At 45.9% G+C, this 8069-nt stretch overlaps 1 protein-coding gene across 4 annotated transcripts in view; it reads right to left on the bottom strand.

Annotated features, from left to right (window-relative positions):
- The window catches only part of LOC106567418 (teneurin-2), a 133292-nt gene that overhangs the window by 36552 nt on the left and 88671 nt on the right, over positions 1 to 8069 (bottom strand). The window lies entirely within an intron of this gene.

Genomic DNA, 8069 nt, shown 5'->3' with positions numbered 1-8069 from the left:
TTCTGTCGATGCTGGCTGGAAACCTGTGCCTTTCTAGTCAGCCTGTAGAGGGCACCCTTGCTATAAACCACTGCAGAGTTCAAAGGGGAATTTTTGATAAGGTCTATGCATGGGGAGCCGTACTGCATATCGACTCTGTATTGCAGCGAGACACACCTCTATACAGCAATGGCGCTACCTTCCTCAACCCAGGATGGTGCCGACAGCCACATACAATCAACTGCTAATTATATTAGATCATTTAACAACAATCAAATGATGCCGTTCTAAAAATAGCACTTCTCAATGACTATTTCCAAACCGTCTCCTCAAGGCGTGCACACAGTCACCCTACAGTTAAACACAAGAAACAAAAATCAGGCTGGCTGTGCAGCTATCGTTATGCACACTATAAATTTGCCCATGGGGATGAGTGTAGAAAAAGGATCAGGCACTTTGCATACATTAGCTCAAAGGCAAGAGCTGCAGAACTGCGCTGGTTACTGCTACCTGCCCGCTGCCTGTACAACTCCCAAGGTTTACCTAGATAATCATTAGCTGATTGAATAAAAGCTTGTCAATGAGGCGAAGAGACAGTAAAAAATAAAGCTAAATGACAGGCGGGCCCCTCAAGCTGTTGGCCATCCTCAGTTAATTCTGAACAAGAACCCAAGATCTACCGAGGCATTAATAAATCCTCGCCTTCGGGTTCCTCCGCCCTCTCTAGCTTCTTTCTGTACAACACACGGTCTTCTGCAGGCCTCGCTAAAGACACACATATACATTGTAAAGCAATGTAATCTAGGTAATCAGTGGTTCATCAGTCTGTCAATGAACCAGCATGGCAAGTGTTAAATACTCTCTGTCGCTTCAATGCACTTAAAGACTGCTTAATCACATCTGGGGGAAAAATCTTCCACAAACTCATTTTCGGCCCTGCAATAAACATGAATAATTAACAGAAAATGTGTTAGATGAGAAATTCATGAGACGGTGCATAACAATTTATGTAATCTTTATCTATAATTCACCTCCTCAAAGTGATATATAACATTACCTAGAGAAGTACTAATCTGAGAGATGACCTCAACTCTACCAGGAAAGCACTGTGAGTTCCCCGTCTCTGTCTCTGCTGCAGGAGCAAGACACTCCGACTTCAGGTCACATCAATCATCAAGGAAACAGCACAGAGAGATACCCCCCCCGGTGGACTAATGCAGTATAATTATTTATTATTGGCTACCACTCACTTCAGTGGTTATGTATCAAAACTCAATGTGACGATCCAAAAAAAAGAATAAAGTTGTAATACATTGGTCTGGGGAGTCTGATGAATTCTACGAATCTAACAGGTGAAGAGACCTCCGTTTGAGGACTGAGACTGGGTGTGGCAGAATTTGTTTCTTCCGAATATTAAGCCTTTATTCTTGTAATATCCCCCATGTGAGCTGCTCCCTCCAGGGGATTTCTCCTGCAAACGCAAACACAGCTAAGTCTAAAGGCTTTGAAGTTCAACTACAAAGTGGAGCAGACCCAGGGGCCAGGGAGGGAGCTTGCCGGGCCCGGCTGAGGAAAGGAAAGCAGGCCCGTGCTGGGGATGAGGATGGGTCGTGATGTGATGGAGGAGCGTAGCTCGGGCCTGCTCGGTTGGTCCCCTGGCAGGACCAGCCTCTGATGAACCGGTAATGAAAACAGCCGTGGGCCTTGCTCCCTGGGTGCCACACCTCCTCTGACTGATGCAACTAAGTGGCAGTTCATAGCAATCTGAGGACAGGATTACAGGAAGTTAAAAGCAGGTGTGCAGTCTGTGCAGCACCACCACCACCCATCCCCCATCCCGAGAGACAACTCAAATTATAGGTGTGTAAACAGAGGCGCTAGGCTCCAACTTTCACACACTTATCAACACAAACTCAAATCACCAACACTCCGCCACACACAAACACACACACAAAAAGCGCACTATGAAATAAAAAGCTTTTATTCCCACTGATCTCCCGGCGTGTTTCCATCTTTGAAGTCTGTTTGATTTGTCGTTCACAGCTTCTAGCAACACTGTTGTGAATACAAATGTGTGACTACGAGAATCGACAGTGTCTCTCCTAACAATGAAAAGCCAAGCCAATAACAGCAGCCCTTTCTGGGGGCTATCCATCCCCGCTGCAGCATTCTCTCCAATCCCTCCACAGTGTGCATCTTATCCGCTGCTCCATCCTTGACCACTGAGGGACCCCAGCCTCATCCACTCACCTCTGAGAGATGATGCTGCATGCCTGTGCAGCTGAGCCATTTTGTTGTCTGATCATCACCCTTTCTGCAGACCCATGGAATCTAAAAAGGATTACCACCCCACCAGCAACCCCCCCCACTCGGCGAGGGCGAGATGTGGGTGTGAAGAGCAGCGTGACGAGATGGATCCAATCTATTCCACTCCGCTTGTCAAAATCCCTGAGCCCAACCATCGGTCCCCCAGACACCTTTTCTTTCTTCTATAATTACAACCTTTCGTGTTATGAGTTTCTCTCTCTTTACTCTTTCACCGACTCCAGATGGACCATGTCACCATCCTGCCCATGTGCAAGTGCTGTGGAGACAATTTGTGTGACAGCGTTATATACCCCTATCGGTCTCATGAAGGAGAGCCAGGGAGAACGTCCACACATATGTCATCGGCATACCAACCTGCATCCCACTGCTGGCTTACCCCTGAAGCTAAGCAGGGTCGGTTCTGTCGGTCCATGGATGGGGGGGGATCAGATGCTGCTTGAAGTCAATCAATCAAATGTGTTTATAAAGCCCTTTTTTTTTTACATCAGCCGATGTCACAACGTGCTATATAGAAACCCAGCCTAAAACCCCAAACAGCAAGCGATGCAGATGTAGAAGCATAGTGGCTAGGAAAAGGTACCTAGGAAGAAACCTAGGACAGGATTACAGTGGTTTTGGAGGGTCAGTAGGGGGCACTCTTCCCTCTGGGCAGTGAAGGGGACATTGCCCTGCGTAGGGTGCCTTCTTGTGGAGGGAACGTTAAACAGGTATCCTGACCCTCTATGGTTATTAAAAGTCCCATGGCACTTAGCGTAAGAGTAGGGGTGTTAACCCCGGTGGCATGTCAAAATGTGCAACCTGGCCCCATTCCATCATGGCCACCTAATTATCCCCCTCATTCCTAATTGGCATATATCACTTCCTCGCCTCTCCACCTGATAGCTGATGTGTGGTGGAAATGGCACAAAAATGGTTGCTGTGGGTGCTACAGTACACATTGATGGTGGATGAGGTGAGTTTCCCCCTACTATAGAAAACGCCTTGAGTACCTCAGTTGGTAGAAAAGCGCTATATAAATCCAATCAATTATTTATTATTATTATTATATCTGGAGTCAGGCCACATGCTCAGCCTCCCTCTCTACAGCTGCAGCTCTTGTACAGCTCATACTATATGAGTCTAACCGTAACCGGCCAAGTTCACCAATGGTGGCTGGCCATTCCAGCAATATTGCCAATGCGCTCTGCTCTCTGCTGCTTTGAATCCGAAATAGACCTGAATTTACTATTACTATGCAGGCTGGCATTTGTTTATAGCGAGAGGTAAAAATATGAAATGAAGTGGAATGGAAATAAAGTCGAATTTTGATTGTCATTTCTGGAAGCCAGAAGCAGAATTTAGAGTAGAACGAAGAGACGAGGACTCAGGGTTGTGGATTGTTTTTCTCCAGTTTAAAGCGCGTACATTGTATAGAATATCTAACACATCCATGACATGCGGCATCAGGAGAATTTTCACTCAAAGCTTCATCTCCAAAGTAGAAAGGGAAGGAATTTCAGGTTAGCCCATCTCCAGTGTACACCGGATTCATTCTGCACATTAAGTTTTGCCGGCATGAAGGTCAAAGTCTCCAAAGGCTTGGGGACATTGGGGGTCGTGTTTTCCAGGGCAGAGCCAGTCTGATGAGGCAGATATTTAAAAAAAATTAAATAAACTGTGACAGACTAGGCGTATTGATGGAGCACTGGCTTCACAGGGCTGAGGACGTCTACCACCTGTCTCACATGTTTTACCACATGGCCTGTCACTAATGATGGACAGATGACAACAATCGGAACCCACACATAAAAGTGACAACCGCCAACCCTGCTCCATCACTGATACCGGAGAGAGAAGGTGAATAATATCAGTGGATGTGTGTCTGTGTGTGTCTGTGTGTTATTCTAAATATGCTCATTCTAATCCTGTTTTATGAATCATTAGGTTGATTTCGGTGTCAAATGACCCCTCTTTCTTGGTTTCATATCATGCATAATGAAAGCCCCTGCTTATGGCCAGAGCAGCAGCCCCAGCATCAGTTCAGGTAACATGCAGTGCACTCGGAAAGTATTCGGACCCCTTCACTTTTTCCACATTTTGTTACGCTACAGCCTAATTCTAAAATGGATTAAATGAATGTTTTCCCTCATTAACCTACACACAATGCCGCATAATAAAGTGAAAACAGGTTTTTAGACATTTTTGCAAATGTATTACAAATAAAAACAGAAATACCTTATTTACATAAGTATTCAGACCCTTTGAGAAATTGAGCTCAGGTGCATCCTGCTTCCATTGATCATCCTTGAGATGTTTCTACAACTTGATTGGACTCCACCTGTGGTAAATTAATTTGATTGGACATGATATGGAAAGGCACACACCTGTCTATATAAGGTTTCACAGTTGACCATGCATGTCAGAGCAAAAATTAGGCCTTTATGGTAGAGTGGCCAGACGGAAGCCACTCCTCAGTAAAAGGCACATGACAGCCCACTTGGAGTTTGCCAAAAGGCACCTAAAGGACTCTCAGACCATGCCAAGCGTCACGTCTGGAGGAAACCAGGCACCGCTCATCACCTGGCCAATACCATCCCTATGGTGAAGCATGGTGGTGGCAGCATCATGCTGTGGAGATGTTTTCAGTGGCAGGGACTGAGACTAGTCAGGATCGAGGGAAAGATGAACGAAGCAAAGTACAGAGAGATCCTTGATGAAAACCTGCTCCAGAGCGCTCAGAACCTCAGACTGGCGCGAAGGTTCACCTTCCAACAGGACAACGACCCTAAGCACACAGCCAAGACAACGCAGGAGTAGCTTCGGGACAATTCTCTGAACGTCCTTGAGTGGCCCAGCCAGAGTCTGGACTTGAACCCGATCAAACAACTCTGGAGAGACCTGAAAATAGCTGTGCAGCAATGCTCCCCATCCAACCTGACAGAGCTTGTGAGGATCTGCAGTGAAGAATGGGAGAAACTCCCCAAATACAGGTGTACCAAGCTTGTAGTGTCATACCCAAGAAGACTCCAGGCTGTAATCGCTGCCAAAGGTGCTTCAACAAATAACTGAGTAAAGGGTTTGAATATTTATGTAAATGTGATATTTCAGTTTTTAATTTTGTATAAATTTGCACAAAATTCACATTATTGTGTAGTGTGTAGATTGATGAGGGATAAAACATTTAAAAATTGAATAAGGCTGTAACGTAACAAAATGTGGAAAAGGTTAAGGGGTCTGAATACTTTCCGAATGCACCGTAACTAAGGGGATAAAAGTAGAACCTATATCAAAAGGGGGTTTGGGAGGTGGATAGCTAAGCCTAGACATACTTGTCATTTATCTGTCCCTTTCATCATCGTTCACCAATTAGTGTAAATTAGACCTGCTGTCCTCTAAGGAGAGAGAGAGAGAGAGAGAGAGAGAGAGAGAGAGAGAGAGAGAGAGAGAGAGACGCAGGAGGCAGCAGGAGCAGGGCTCTCCACTCTCCATTCCCCACCTAGCATGATGATGCTAGACCAGCTCGGCTTGCATCAGGCCTGCTCACCTCGCCTGTGTCCTAGCAACAGTAAACCTCTCAGCCCCTTGGATGCGGTAGGTCTGTGAGCGAGTGCGTTTCACAACAAACCACAAGGAATATAAAAAAAGACCTTTGTGGCAAACGAGTGTCCTTCGAGGAATGGACGAGCGGAGAGATACGAGGACAACTGGTGGGTGTCAGCCTTTCATGATGTAACAACGGCCCCGTGATTGGCCCAGTAGCTCTTTACACTTGTACCCGTACACTGTTTCAAAATAGCAGACTTGGACACGCAGTGGCTGTACAATAACATGCTACTCGTGATGTCAGAGCTCAAGGACTCATCTTCACTGTGCAGTATTGGTTTTGACTGACAGCGGTTCGGAACTTGAACACCGGGCGTGACAAGTCGTCGCCCCGATCCCTAATGCTAATTGGGGAAATCGATGTCTTTTGAAAGACGAGACGCTGGACAAAACACCTGTTAGTCCACATTTCCATATCAGAAAAACTCAGAAAGACATTTGGCGAGGAACACGCATCTGAATGCACCAAAATGATGACCTGATTCTCTGAACTGCTTTGTGAAAGCCTAACACTGTAAGACCCTATTTAGTAATTTAGCTAGCTAGCCATGTTGCCAATAGAACACACTTTCAAATAATACCCATCCGACCAGATCTGAACAGATTGCGATTTATAATGGACTGCTTTTGGAATGTGTGAACAACAACAGTAATTGACACGGATGCAGGGCTGTGTTCCAAAGAAAACAACTACAAGTCTGCTTGCTCTAGTTCCTCAACGGCACAGCTAGGAGAGCTCAAAATAGCACCTTATAGTTGAAGACTCCTCTTTGAGTCGTAAAAGTGCATTCAAATTACGTAGGAACTGTGCGTGGCCACTTGGAGATACCGGTTAAACTTCTCACTCAAACCCTTGTCATTTTTGTCTTATGTTGCACCTACCCCACATTTCCCAGGAATAATCTAGTCATGTTATCCAGAGTATTTACAGATTTAGTTATCAACAAATGTGGCGAAAAGTACAGTAAATGTAAAATACACATAAAATCAATAATGTAATGTTTGGATTAAGTCTTGTGTCAGATTAACTGTTTTGTCCTCACATTTAGTCTAATAATTTTCACATAATCTCCAAACGGTTCCCTTTTGATTGCTACCATGGTTATGCATATGCTTTCCATATTTCTTCTGTAAGACACATTTCAATTTAGCCCTATCCCACGAGTGTATTGGGTTAAGAGGCATGCTATGCAGACTCAAACTCTTTCAGAGCATATTCTTTGTCTTGAGTCTCTGAGAGAAGTTCTCTTCAAACACTAATTCTGGAGGTCAAGAAAAGGACAGACAGCATCATTTTTTTTAGACACTTACGAAAGAGAGAAACAGAAATAGCTCATATTTGTCTGACTGCTGCGTTTCCAGATGCATTAGTGCAGATCTCCCTGGAACGTAGGCAGAGTCTGGACTACGGCTGTGTCTGCGGTGGAAAGCTCAGCTGCAGCCGTCCAGGTTTGATTGCTTGTAAAAAGCCACGGTCACATTTATTTCTGCAGTTTGCACGCACAGGGTTCTGTTCTGCTCAGAAGTCCGGGCCCGCTGAGTATTGGCCTGGCCCGGGGGGCTGGATCGGAACCGCTCAGCCCGTAAAGCCTCAACCCCCATCCTGGCGCTGGGGTACAGAGCGCTCTGCTTGCTGAGCTGTGGCCTTGCCTCCCTCCCTCGGTGTGCCTGAGTGCCACGCCATGCGAAACATAATCCCACAGGTAATGGGGGAGTTTCACCACGCACCACACACCAGTGCACACACACAGCCAGCTTCCACCCATGGCTGCCCAGAGACAATGAGCCAGCGCTCTCTCTCTCTCCCACTCACTCTTTTTTCTCCCTCTCTGTGTGTGTCTCTCCAGATTTGAATAGGACAAGCGTGTCAACGCAATCTCACAGTGAATAAATATATCCACAAACATTGCAATTCCAAACAGTGAAGCCTGAAAGCAGGGTGAAGTTGACCACTACTAATGTATCTGTTTCTACCCCACATAGCCCTTAATACAACACATTCAGGCAACTCACAATCCCCCCCCCCCCCACCCCCCAAGTGATTGGCCTTAGCTGTTATTATGTGACCACAGTGAGGCTCTTGATCGGCTCATCAAAGCCCTTTGATGTGTTTACTCTCATTTTCCACCCCTCCTGCAGTGGGCTCTGCTCCCTCTCTCACTCTAACGCTCTTGCGCCTC

The sequence above is a fragment of the Salmo salar genome, chromosome ssa13 (assembly GCF_905237065.1).
Source record: "Salmo salar chromosome ssa13, Ssal_v3.1, whole genome shotgun sequence".
Classification (NCBI taxonomy): domain Eukaryota; kingdom Metazoa; phylum Chordata; class Actinopteri; order Salmoniformes; family Salmonidae; genus Salmo; species Salmo salar.
The sequence above is the reverse complement of the archived record's forward strand: the minus strand, read 5'-3'. Positions and strand labels throughout refer to the sequence as shown.